General features: G+C 45.5%; 1 pseudogene; it reads right to left on the reverse strand.

Moving 5' to 3' along the window:
* Window positions 1-9,725: 9,725 nt before the first annotated feature.
* Window positions 9,726-10,468, reverse strand: LOC141504054 (histone-binding protein RBBP4 pseudogene; annotated as a pseudogene).
* Window positions 10,469-14,050: the final 3,582 nt, after the last annotated feature.

Consider the following 14,050-nt stretch of genomic DNA (forward strand, 5'->3'; position numbering starts at 1 on the left):
AGTTCTGTCTGCGTGTCCCTCTGGTCTGTCTGTGTGTCCCTCCATATGTCTGTATCTGTGTCCCCTGAGTCTGTCTGTGTGTCCCTCAATTTGTCTGTCTGTATGTCCCTTAATATGTCGGTCTATGTGTCCGTCAATTCATCTGTCTGTGTGCCCCTCATTCTGTGTCCCTCAGTTTGTCTCTGTTTGTCCCTAAATATGTCGGTCTGTGTGTCCTCTGGTCCCGTCTGTGTGTACCTCTGTGTGTTTGTGTGCGTGTCCCTCAGCATGTCTGTATGTGTATCCCCCTGAATCTGTCCAATATATCTATGTCCCCCTCTGGGTCTGTCTGTAAGATGTTCTGTTCCTTTCTGAATGTCCCTCTGGAGATGTCTATGTCTTGAGAAAATATAGGACTATTTACCCCACAGTGGCCCTGAAAAACCCAAAAGGAAAATCAAACATTTCTCTACACCAAAAAAGGGTGTGATTTAGGAATTCTGTAAGAATCATGTGTTTCTGAATATTTTTCCCTTGAATTCATTTTGCCTAGGATGCTGGGAAGGGGTTTTGCTATTCCTGTTGAGGAGGTGGATTCCCCTCAAGGCTGCTTGAGCATGGGAAGCACAGGATAGTGAAGGGGTAAAGGGAGTTAGCTGTAGAGAGACAGCCTGGGACTGGGGGAAAATTGCTGGGAGAGGATACTGGTCATTCTGCATGTGTCTCACCAGGTGGCGGATACCTGTGCGAAGAAGGCAACCAATCAGAAGTAGGATGGGGGGTGGGGAAGAGGGGAGACCCTACCAAAATATACCTGTGTGTATACCTGATGTGTCTGTAAAGAGAAAAGTATGTGGCAGGATGCTGCTCTCTCTGAGAGCAGAAAAGAATATGAACAAGCAGGGGCCCCTGGGCATTCCCTGCTTCTGGAAGGTAGTCCTTGATTGGAAATATGAAGGAAGTCATAAACATGCAGCTTCCTATCCAGCATGTAGCCAAAACAACCCACCCCTGCCTGCTGGCCCCCAGGGTACAACCCCAGCTAGCCTAGGGACATGGAGACTGAGGGTGGGGGCTGCAATTGTTCACTACAACAACATGAGAATTAAGACTAACCTGATGAGAAAAAAATATTACCATATTTCCCCATGTCAACGATGCACCTTAATTTGGGGGACTGGAATTTGAAAAAATACAATTCATAAAGCTATTGAACTCGAGTCTTATTCATCGTCACATTCCTACAACTCCTCCTTGTCACAACTCTCTTACATGAGCTTGTCCTCAATTGTGTTTGGTGCTGAATCCATGTCTTAGGAGAGGCTCTGCCTGCTCTCCTGCCTGGGCTCTGATCTGTGGTTGATCACAAGCATGCCCTGGGCAACTCTGTATGCTCAGTCCATTCTGGTTCATAAAGCTGAAGCACCCATGGTGTCCTCCTTGGAAATCAGTCCCTTCTGTTTCATTACAATTCTTCTGGCCTCCTGTGGAACCATCTTGGTGGATACAAGCATTCCAAAGGCCTTTGGCTCTCCAATCCATCTATTCAATTCCCTCTCCAAGTCAGGCCATTTGGCTGCTTTGCCTCTCATGGTCTTCTTCTCCTGGGGTGTTTTCAGTTGGGTTTCTTCTTCCAGGAGCCAACTCATAGTGTTTTCTCAGTTGGAGGAGGCCCAAACAGATCATCAGGACATGGATCACTTTCAAGCTGAATTCAGCCCTCAGTGAAAAATGTTTACTAAGCCATTTCTGGGCAGAATGTGGCAAAATGTCGCCTAATATACTGGTAACAAATACGAAACAATGAGCACAAAGGCAAGAAGTGTGAAAAAGTGGGAAATGCAAGTCAAAACTACTACAACCACTGCATAGGATGCTCCCAGTTTTTCGACCCCAAATTTTTTGAAAAAAAGATGCATCTTATACATAGGGAAATATGGTAGTTCTGAGGGAAAGGCCTCTTTCCTGCCTGGTCAATGGATTGTGTAGAATTCTTTCAAAGCAGTTTCACAAACAGAAAGCAGGAAAACAGCCATCTTGAGAGTTTTCTGGTCACATTTCCCTTTTTTTGGAAATAAAACAAAAATTTGAACTGGAGTCCAGCTCAGGTTTTCTGGTCACGTTTTCAAAAGAAAATGATTTTCACAAGAAAATAAGAAAAGATGGAGGCGTTGGGATTGGACATTTCAGGATACAAGAGCCACCTCAATGGACACATCTCTATTCTAAAGCAGATTAGAAGGCAAGGCTACCTGGTTGTCCTTATAATTACAGGAAACCCCCAAAAAGAGCTTGGATAACAGGTGGAGAATAACAAGAGGAGTCCCAATGGAAACCCAATGTGTACATTGTATGACCACTGTTGAACAAATTGGTCATATAAAGTCAAAGGATACTGTGGATTATGATGTGAATGCAGAGGGATTGTGAACTTTGGCCCTCTGTGATCAGATCCCTTCCCTTATAAGACAATTTCCTCACAGGGATGATGGGTGCAGAGATTCTCTTCCCCTACAGATCTGGCATTGCAGGGCAGGTCTGCATCATGGGGAAATCACTACCAGGAGCTCATACATCTGGCCTCCTCTTGGAAACTCCTCTTTCTGACAGCTTTAAGGAAACAGTCTTTTTCCAGTGGCTGCCCCAAAAATATTCTGAAACTTTGATGAGAAGCAAACTTACCCAAAGGACTGACCAAGTGGAATCCTTTTGGTTGGCATCTTGGGGGAGACCTCCATGCCTAGTGGTTGATCAACCTGGCTGGGGTGCACTTCCACAGGACCTGGAGAAGATGACCTTTGGACTCTACAGAAGTCCATGCTTCTGGGAAGAGAACCAATGGTCCCAGATGGACCAGGAAGAGTATGAGCTTCTCTCCAAATCTGAACAACAAGTAAGACCCTTGTCCCAATCAGCCACTGCAGCAGAGGGAGACAGATTTCTGTCAAGGAGATTTCAACTAAAATAATCTGTAGATTTCACTGTGATATAAAGATGGTAACTCTAGGGACTTTGGGAGACTGAGAACATCAGACCCTGTGGGGGCTACAGTGAGAGAAATGATTTCTGTAACTGTCAGTGTCATGGCTTAAAACAGTCCTGCTGCCAGCCAACCTCAGTAATTGGGACCTGCTCCTCATCCAAAACAGGCAATCCTCACTAAAATCTCTGATATCATTGGCCCATGATGAGGATGTGACCCCCCCCAAGTCTAACATTCAGCACTAAAAGAAAACCCTATCTGATGGCATTAGTGATGAAGTAGTAGGTGTAGGTTTTTCTACAGGTGTTTCATTTCTTTACATTTTTAAAAAAGAGGATTTTTAGGGAAAAGACTGAAACAAAATGAAAAGCAAATCTATTTGACCAGACTATCCAAAAGGTAACCAGGATCTTGAAATGATTGTAATTCCCCTAGCCCAGGACCTCCATTCTTCTATTGAAGTAGAAAGTAGTCCCTGATGTGATGGAATGAGGGGGCTTTTCCCAATTCCTCAATCCCTTCCTTTCTTTCCCTTTTCCGTAACATGGAGTGTGTTGGAGGGGGGGGGGGTTGAATGAATCTGGGAATTACTCTTCATCAAAGACTCCCCTACCCCCCAATCTCTCCCCAGGGAGTCTGTTTTCATTTCCAAGCTGTTGGCCTCCCAGGCTGGAACCTCACTTCTCTAAGGGAAGAAATGTCATCCCCTTAGTCCACTGTGGGAAGCTGCTTCCAGTGTCATTTCCTGTCTTTGGGATGGGGAGATGCAGGTTGCAAGAGGCTGGTGCTTGACCTCTAGGAACCCCATCTCTGTCTCTGTCTCTGTTTCTTTTTGTCTGTTTATCCAGTCCATAGCAGTAGAGTAAGGGGAGGGCAGGGAGGAAAGCAGCCTCAGGGTGCTGAGCTCAGTCTTCTGGTCCAGAGGGGAAATCAAGGACAGAATGATGCCTGGGGGCTAGGCAGGGACCCCTAGGTGAGCATAGCAAGGGAGATTTTCAACTTCTCCAGGCATTTTCTAGGGCTGCCTCAGATGCCCCTAAAGTCATTGGCTTAAAGGATGGAGGGGGGTGAGAGTTCTATAATGCAGCCTTGGATTCATTCCAAAAGGAATTCTGGGAAGATTTTAATGTGCTGGGGGTGGGGGGGCAGATCCCTTAGGCCCCCGAAGAACACCTGCTGGGCAGACCACATTGGCTGGAGATGTGGGGACAGGAAAGAATACCACAGGACAGAGAAGGGGAGGGGTGCAAATTGCTGGGGGTCTATTGGTAGTTCCGAACCTGGACCTGGAGGGAGGGGAAGAGCCCATTTGGGGGTAGGGGGCACCGAATGATGGGGGGTGGGTTCCCTGGGGAGGAAAGCCACCCTCCACCTCTACCAAGGTTTTCCCCTTGTACTCTAGGGGCTGTAAAGACCTTGTTTTCCATATGGGAGGTGAGGTTCCAACCCCCCAGCGAACCAGATGGTCTCCTAAGATAGTAGCCCAGTCTGCCTGGACTAGGGGCTCTTTAATGGCTTTAGTGGGGGGATCGGGAAGGGCTTGGGAGAGAACGAGAGTGAGTCCACCAGCTGACATAGTTACATACAAGGTCCAGAACACTTGCAAGATCAGAAGAATGGTCTGATGAGGTCCACCCCACATCTCCCTGGTCCCTATAGAGGGGGTGAAGCTTGGGCTTGGCAGATCAAGGTCTGACAGAAACTCCAAATCACTGAACAGATTTTTCACACATTTTCTTACCTAACTTAGCTCTCTTTTACCTGGATTTCAAAGGATCCACAAGAATGCCCTTTCTCTGGACATTTTTGTGTACCTCCTAGAGGAGAAACAAGGTAGCTTGAGTTCCTTCAGTAAGTGGTACAGCAACAAAAGTGTACACCTCCTGTCCTGAAAACTATGAACAAAGAGTTTGGAAATGATGCCAAACCCCTTTTTTTCTTTTTGGAAAAACCCATCAGTGACTCCAATTCACAAGGGCTTGTCTCTCAGGCTGACAAGTCTCTCTAGTGATATCCTGGATCTCTATTCTACAAGTCAGGTCTAGTGTTGGGTAGGGAAAAGTCTAAACTAGTGAGAGAGATTCAGAGAGGAGGCTGGAGGTCAGGTTGGACAGATGCAGACAACCCCTGAAATCAGGGATGCAGATCTCTATCCTTGACAAGCACCCCATCACCCCAGGGCCTTGGGAAACAGAGTCCTGGGGATGGCTACTGTCTTTATTCTAAGAGCTCCAGGTGGTACCTGATCATTCTGTCTGGTGAAAGAGAAGACCCAACTCTCAAAACCTCCTTAATGCTTGGTTCTCCATAAGGAGAGGGTGCTTTTGAGGGAGGTCCCTGAACAGGTCTGTCTGCAATTGTCCCTCTTCTAATCCACATACTTATCCTCCTTTGACACCACATAGGTGAGGGCTGGCTCTCACACAAGTCAGGCCAGTGTTCACCTCAGGGCTTCATTTCATTTCCTTCCATTCTTGCAATTTGGATTTGGTCCATTCTAACTTTAAGGAGTGTCAGGTGACTTTGTGATCATCCCAACCAGATAGGAATAGAGATATTTGACTTCAGGGAATTCACTGTTTTTTTAAGAGTCCAATTTCAAAACTTCTCTCATTATTTCTTCTTAAATATTTTTTTCAGAAAATTGTTTAGAATAGAATCTTAGGATTAAAGTCCTCTCCTACACCCCACCTGCAACCTACATTAGGGGCCACCTTGGCTCATTGTGGACTGGGGAGAGGGGGGCTTTCCCTCCAAATAAGAATCTTCTGCTGTTCTCCCAGAAAGATAAAGTTAATTTCTCAAATGTAGAAAGCCTTGAGAGCCCTCCTTCCTCCCCAAGTCCCTAAACTGTGATTGTTCTGCCTAATGAAAATGAGAGGTTGGACTACATGATGATAAGGATGGTCCAGAGTCATTCTCTGACTTCCTGGTTCATGCCCCATATTCCTAGCGCTGTAGGGCCACCCAGCTCTCATCTCTTCTTTCCACATCATGAGTGCAATCCTTCTCCCTTCCAGTCCTTTGGCTTCATTAGCTCACTAGTTCCCTTGGGGAAAAACTAGTATTTCTAGTTTTCTGTATATCCTGGTCCCTCTGCTTGGAAGACATGGGACTCTGAAGTCAGGAATGTGCTGGACAAGCAGTTAAGGAGGAAAGGGGGAAGTTGGTGCCCAGGAAAGATGGGGAAAAGAGATGGGTTCTTGTGACCTTTTTGCCCATTGCTTCCACTTTGCCTACCCCCACCAACCCAAAGCTCTTTGTCCCTTCTGCTCTCCACACCCCAGCCCCTAAAATCTTCCCCACCTGCTCCTCCAATGTCTCAAGATTGGCCAATGGGCTGCCTCCCCCAACTCCTGAAGCCACCATTGTCACTTGTGCTGAACAGCAGGTCTATTCTGAAGGAGTTTGTGTGGGGGTGAGAAACTAAGCTGTTCCCCTCTCTACTCATTCCTCCCCCATCTGGGGGAACAACACAACCTTCTCATAGAATGAATTCAAGAGGAGAACATAATTCAGAACCCTCCCCAATTCTGAAAGACCATGCATTTTCTCTGTACCCCCCAATTACACCATGGGGAAGGTCCTGCACCATGAGTATACTTGGGACAGTGTCAACACTCACCCAGAAATCACCAGGCAGAAGATGAAGGTCTCTTGATTGGTATTCACATCAGTGGTTCCCTGATCCTCTACCAGTTATTCTGTGTGTTTCTGCAATCCCCACTCTCATCAACTGTAGGATCACCAAGCTGAGGGGCCAGATCCTGAGCCTGCTTCAATCTCAGGCCTTCCCTTTACTCTCTTACAGTTGTTCAATTGGTCAGTAATATTCTAGGCTCTTTTTGATCTTGTGGACCAAGCCTTCTCTTGGAGTTGAACTGCAGCCCCAGGCATTCACTCTTTGCTTTTCTATTAGAGGCTCTATAAAAAGTAAAGGAAAAATTTTAAAAATGTTTAAATATCAGGGCCTGCTTACCACCCATCCTGAGAAGAACCACAATTGTTACCAGGCTAGGCAGGAAAGATTAAAGGGGCAACACTTTCACCTTCTAGACCATCAGGGTTTCTGTTTAGAGAGGGATGGGAGCTGGGTAAAACCTGAGCAGATCTGTTAATCTTTCTGTGGGAGCAAATGAAAGGCTTGTCTCCATGACAAGGGGAAGTCTTCTTGTGCCAGCCAACTAAAAACTAAAGAAATCCTTACAGGATGGTGTTGGGGACAGACCTGAGGATGACAATGAGCTTGAGATCATGGCTGCTATGGGCAGACTGGTCAAATAGACTAACTCAACTCGCTGGTCTTTCCCATTCCAGCTCGTTGACAGCTTTCTTCCTTTGGGCATTTTTGAAATATAGACAAGGAACATTTCAGGGATCCTTTCTGGTTGATATCAAAATGTTTAAAATCATTTTAAAGATATAGTCAACTCTTTTTTGTAGAAAAAAACAATTTATTCCATCATAAGCACTTTCAGTTAGTTATGGACAATAACAGGCTGCTGGTTGGACAAGTTACCCCAAAGGACATCGTATAAAACGAGTGGTCAAGGACTAATTCCATTTGTGTGGGGTTTGTTGGAAAAACAAAACCACTTTTTTTTTTTTAAAGAAAAAGGAAGAAGCCACCCAGAATTAATTTTTAAAGTACATGTCTGCTACCAATTGTTTTGTTTTCAGATTACTGGGTAGTCTACCAGTAGTACACCTATCAGGTAAAAACAAATTCTTTATAACCTGGTGCTCCCAAGTTAAAAACAATCACAGAAAGGAAAGAAATAATATGAAAATATAACTCAAAAAATATACTAGCGAGTAAAACTATATGAGGCAAACAAAGATATTTTGCAGGTACAACTACATTTCACATGGCTGTTTCTCCCTCACCAGATGAGAAGTGGAAGGAGGGAATAAACAAGTCATTAGGGAAGGAAAAAACATTAAATAAAACAAAAAAAGTTTAATAAGAAATTTTGATTGGTTACAGAGGAAACCAGGAAGGGTAGGTCAGTCTACAATAGGATAAACTATACCTTAGAAAGTCAGCCATGCCAATTTTAGTCTTTGAATCTCCATAAACAAAGGGAAATGAGTTCAGATACAATGCTAATACCTCAGTGGCTCAGACTCCTCACTTGGATATAAATCCTACCCCATTCTAATTTTATTAAATTAGTCCAAAAAACTTGCATTTATAGCTTAGGAACAAAAATAAAACACTCATGGTCCATTTTCTGTGGCTAAATCAGATTTCAGAGCTGGATTTGCTCATAAAAAGTTCTTGGAAAAAAATTAAATATGGGTCTGTGGCTCTGCTAAGTCACCCCCTTCCCCCGCACAGTTAATATTCAGAAATCATTCACTCTCTGGGTTAACAGGTGCCTATAGAAGAATGTCTGGACAAAAAGTCTGTCTCAAAACCAGTGTTAAATCAATCTCATTCTGATTTGGAGGGAAAGCCCCCCTCTCCCCAGTCCACAATGAGCCAAGGTGGCCCCTAAATGTGGGTTGCAGGTGGGGTGTAGGAGAGGACTTTAATCCTAAGATTCTATTCTAAACAATTTTCTGAAAAAATATTTAAGAAGAAATAATGAGAGAAGATTTGAAATTGGACTCTTAAAAAAACAGTGAATTCCCTGAAGTCAAATATCTCTATTCCTACCTGGTTGGGATGATCACAAAGTCACCTGACACTCCTTAAAGTTAGAATGGACCAAATCCAAATTGCAAGAATGGAAGGAAATGAAATGAAGCCCTGAGGTGAACACTGGCCTGACTTGTGTGAGAGCCAGCCCTCACCTATGTGGTGTCAAAGGAGGATAAATATGTGGATTAGAAGAGGGACAATTGCAGACAGACTTGTTCAGGGACCTCCCTCAAAAGCACCCCTCTCTTTATGGAGAACCAAGCATTAAGGAGGTTTTGAGAGTTGGGTCTTCTCTTTCACCAGACAGAATGATCAGGTACCACCTGGAGCTCTTAGAATAAAGACAGTAGCCATCCCCAGGACTCTGTTTCCCAAGGCCCTGGGGTGATGGGGTGCTTGTCAAGGATAGAGATCTGCATCCCTGATTTCAGGGGTTGTCTGCATCTGTCCAACCTGACCTCCAGCCTCCTCTCTGAATCTCTCTCACTAGTTTAGACTTTTCCCTACCCAACACTAGACCTGACTTGTAGTATAGAGATCCAGGATATCACTAGAGAGACTTGTCAGCCTGAGAGACAAGCCCTTGTGAATTGGAGTCACTGATGGGTTTTTCCAAAAAGAAAAAAAAAGGGGTTTGGCATCATTTCCAAACTCTTTGTTCATAGTTTTCAGGACAGGAGGTGTACACTTTTGTTGCTGTACCACTTACCGAAGGAACGCAAGCTACCTTGTTACTCCTCAAGGAGGTACATAAAAATGTCCAGAGAAAGGGGATTCTTGTGGATCCTGTGAAATCCAGGTAAAAGAGAGCTAAGTTAGGTAAGAAAATGTGTGAAAGAATCTGTTCGGTGATTTGGAGTTTCTGTCAGACCTTGATCTGCCAAGTCCAAGCTTCACCCCCTCTATAGGGACCAGGGAGATGAGGGGTGGAAAAGACCTTTCTTTTCATCAGACCATTCTTCTGATATTGCAGGTGTTCTGGACCTTCTATGTAACTATGTCAGCTGGTGGACTCACTCTCGTTCTCTCCCAAGCCCTTCCCGATCCCCCCACTAAGGCCATTAAAGAGGCCCTAGTCCAGGCAGACTGGGCTACTGTCTGAGGAGACCATCTGGTTCACTGGGGGGTTGGAAACAGGTGCCAAGAAACATCTTCAACTACTTCTGTATGTCCTGTGAATATGGTTTTTGCATCCACTACTTTACCTTCCTTTGGAACTGCACTGATGTCCCATAAGCAGATGGTACGATCATCTGATGCAACAAGCAAGTGTCCACTGAGATTTGGGTTCCACGATAGCCCATAGCCCTCCTTTTGATGTCCCAGGAGACACAAATCTGGGTTACACTCCCCAGAAGGATCTGGTTTCGAAGGGTGCTTGGTGTAGTCGAAAACAAGAACATCACTGGATGGAGTCTTTGTTGCAATGATACAAGGATTCTGGGGCATATAACGGGCCCTGTTCACTTCACCTTCATGGTTAATCTTGATTTCAATCTCAATTTTCCCACTAACTGAACCAAAGCCTCCAAATTCTCCTTTCTCACTGTCATCGTGAGAGGCATCAAACTGAGCATCATCATTAGGAAGCTGCACACTAGCTATCACAATATGGTTCTGTTCATCTGATGTGTGTGTACCCAGGACAAGTCGATGAATGCTGAAATCCTTCCCTTCAGGTCTGGTCACATCTGGAAGCCACTGTGCAATTAAGCTGGGCCACTCAAGGGCATGGGTCATCACTAGGTCATAGAGAAAATGAGTATGTTTTTCCATATTTTATATTCTTCATTGATCACTCGTTCTTCTACAGCATCATCAAAGGCTGCTTCCTTGTCGGCCATGGCGGGTGCAGCAGCGGGTGGCCGGAGCGGCGGGCGGAGGGGCCGGGGTCTGCCGGGGTCGCGGCGCGGCGGAGGGGGGTGAGGGCGGAGGGGCGGGGGGTGGGGAGGGCTGGAGGGCACTCGCTCCGCGCGGCCTCTATTCTATAGTCAAGTCTTTTACATAAAAGAAACCAAATGTTGATCTTTTCTGTGTCATTCATTAAACTAATAAAGTAACTGTAGCTATTTCTGAGTCTTTCAGGATGAAGGCAAAAATAAGTTGAGTGACTGTTGCTCAGTGTAACAGTTATAAAGTATAAAAGGATACATTAGAACTCAGATCTTCCTGAATACAGGCCCCGTGTTCTCTCCATCTAGTGAATTCCACTGAGTAGTAGCTTCCCTTTTCTTTACCTTCATCCTGCACTGGCATCATAACCCACTCAATTCAGGAATTCTTAACTAGTCAAGGAAGATGTTATAGAGAGGGGTCAGGTCACCATGATTCGGGGAGATATGGAGACAAAACTGGAGGTCATGGTTTTTGGAAACCTGCCTTACTCCTCAGGTGCTTGGAGAGCATAGAAGAGATGTATTCCTCCACCTTTCCCATCTACTTTAGAAGATCAGGAAAGGCTTCCCAGAACTCCTGAGGAAATGAATTCAAGAGGAGAAAACCACAATTCAGGAACACTCTCCCACCTGTACCCTTAAAACTGAGGGATGTGAACATAAGCAAATAAGGTAGGGGGTGGTAAAGGGAGAACCCTAGAAGACTCCAGGTAGGAAAGTCCTTTTCAATGCAGGGGATCTCAACTTGGCTCCTAACCACACTTGTGTCCCAGATGATCACTCTCCAGGGAGGGATATAGAGCTGAGTCTCAGGAATAGAGACTCTTGGGAATCTCGATGTTTCCACTTACACTGCTACTTTATATCTACATGTGGATGTGTAAAAGAAAGAAAAGGTAGGAAGGAAGGAAACGAGACAGAAAAATAGGAAGGGATTAAAAGGTAAGAAGAAGTAATGAACAAAAGAGTAAGACAATGGAAGAAAAAAGGAAAAAGGTAGGAGTAATGAAAGGGAAAAATGGAAGAGTAAAAGAAAATCCTTGGATCTACTTAGTTTTATCAAAAGAACAAAAACTTCAATTAGCCCCCACACTTGACAGAGGGGACTGAAAGGGATCATTTTTTTTCCATAAGGGGAGTGAGTCTCCATCACCACAAGGGGTCTCACAGGACATCAAGTCCAGGCTTAGCACAGACTCCCAGGGAGGTGATGGAGTATGAAGGGGTGTGATGGAGAGGTGGAGAAGCAGCCTGGCCTCAGCTTCACCAGGGGTTCTAGAAACAGTTATAGATGACCCAGAGAAAGAATCCATTAGATCCAAAGTCCAGCTCTATGAAATTGGTCCACTTCTGTCCTAGCGATGATTTTACCAGTATAAATGACATTAAAGAAGAAGCCTCTCCTCTGCTACTGCCCCCTCGGGACCCCAGGAGCTCCTCAGGAACTGTAGCTGACACTGCCCCTTCTTTTTCTCTCCATGAGAATTTCAGAACCTTTAGGGGCCAGGACAGTGACTTCTGCCATCCCACTGGCTGGCCCACGACTCCTCCCACTAACCCCCTTCAGTGATTCCTCCATTCATTCAGTCCTTTGTTGATTCCTTCCCTCATTCAGTAAAGACACCCACATGGGTACATTGGAAAGTCACTTTTATTTGGTCATCAGATGAGGATCATCTGGAGGATGAGTGATATAGAAAGAAAGGCACTTGCCTGCTCTCAGCAAGGGACCCGAGGGTTATTGGGGCCATTAGCCATGTCCAGTCAGTCCCAGGGACTGCTCACCACACCACAGGGACAGTTCTCAGGAGGCTCTGGATCTGGTCTCATCTTCCTCCCTAGATTCACCTTATCATGAGTTATACCAGACAGGAAGTAAGCAGTGTCCTCTGACTCCCACCTCCACTGATGCCTAGGAGAGTGATTTAGTTGGTTCCTTTTCTTTGGTTGCTTTACTATGGACTGAAAGGAAAATGAGAAAGTGAACAGGTAAGCAAGGAACCTGGCTCTAATGTGGCCACGAAGAGACTACCCAGAGGCAAAGAGGTATTCATACCTGGGCTGGATGGTGACCAGAGATTGCTCTGAAATGAACTCTCTATTCCAAAGGACTTTCCAGGACATAGGTTTCCAAAAGCCCTGGCCTCCAGCTTTGTTTCCACATCTCCCTCAATCATGGTTGCCTGCCCCATCTATATAACATCTCGCCTGACTAGCTAAAAATTCCTGAATTCAGTGGGTTATGATGCCAGAACAGGATGAAGCTAGGCTTAGTCAGGAGAGAACAGTTGAACCTTTGATTTCTGCTCCTGTCAGAGTCCAGGCTGTGAGTGAGTCTGGCCTTGGATGTCCTCTCTATCTCTCTCTCATTCATTGGAAGCACACATTACCCCAAAATAGGACTGACCTGATATCATTCTGTGATGTCATTGATGAGTCTCATCATCAATCTTCACATCAGTGGTCCTTGCTGCCCTCCTAGCCACCCTTAGGTCCATGATGACCCACCCCATAGAGGGTCTGTCAAATCCCTGGACCTGCTCTTGTCCCTGCCTTTCCTTTTAGTCAATTGATGCAGTCCTTATCTTATTGAATAGGTTTCCTAGGCCCTACATGTCCCTACAACAGGGACAAGAACCAATAGGTAAACCAGTTGGGCAGGATGACCTAAGAGGCTCCCATTTCACCATCCTGAAATGTGATCTCCTATTCTAGTAGAGGTCACTGGGGGTAGGGATAAGGGGGGTTCTACTTGAAAAAGGTAGAATGTTCCTGGGGGGATTAACTGAGTGACTGATCATTTGTATAATGAACCAATGAATGAACCTTTCTACATTTGAGAGAAGAGAGGAGAGGAGATGAGAAAGAGAGAGAGAGAGAGAGAAAAGGGAGACAGAGAGAGACAGAGAGAGAGAGAGAGAGAGAGATTCTCATGGCACTTCCAAGCTTGCATTAAGGACAGATATGACTGTAGATGGGGCCCACCTTTCTCACGACCCCCATCATCATGTCCTGCCAACAGCAAGCATATAGTGAAGAGATGTGCAACAGGCAGTAGTCCCTCTGCACCCCAGAACACCAGTCCTGCTTGTGTACCAGCTTTCAATCATCATCAAAGTAAACAAATCCCATAGAGCAGACTCCACCAGTTCTCACCAACTGCCACCCATAGCACATGGAAGAAGCAGTCCAGCTGAACAGCAAGATGCCCTAGGGGGAGAGGGTCCAGCAGGTGACAAAAGGGTCAAGATTCCACAACCCCATTAACCACCATCTCTAAATTAGCTACTGTGTACAGCACAGAGTTTTCTATTTTCATCCAAAGAATGTCACGTGAAATAACTTGGAACCCTTCCATTAAAATATGTATTCCATTCTGAGGGTCTCACGCTTCTAGAGGACATGGGTCCATAGGTTGCTTGCAATGCCTGGAGGCCTGCAGCCCTGACTTCAGGGCTTGGGAGTGTCCAGGCTTCAACCAACCCTGACCCCCAGCATCCTTTCCAGATCTCCCTTAGACATAGGGACCTGTCCCTGTCTAACATC

Source organism: Macrotis lagotis, unplaced genomic scaffold, assembly GCF_037893015.1.
Source record: "Macrotis lagotis isolate mMagLag1 unplaced genomic scaffold, bilby.v1.9.chrom.fasta BILBYCTG043, whole genome shotgun sequence".
Lineage (NCBI taxonomy): Eukaryota > Metazoa > Chordata > Mammalia > Peramelemorphia > Peramelidae > Macrotis > Macrotis lagotis.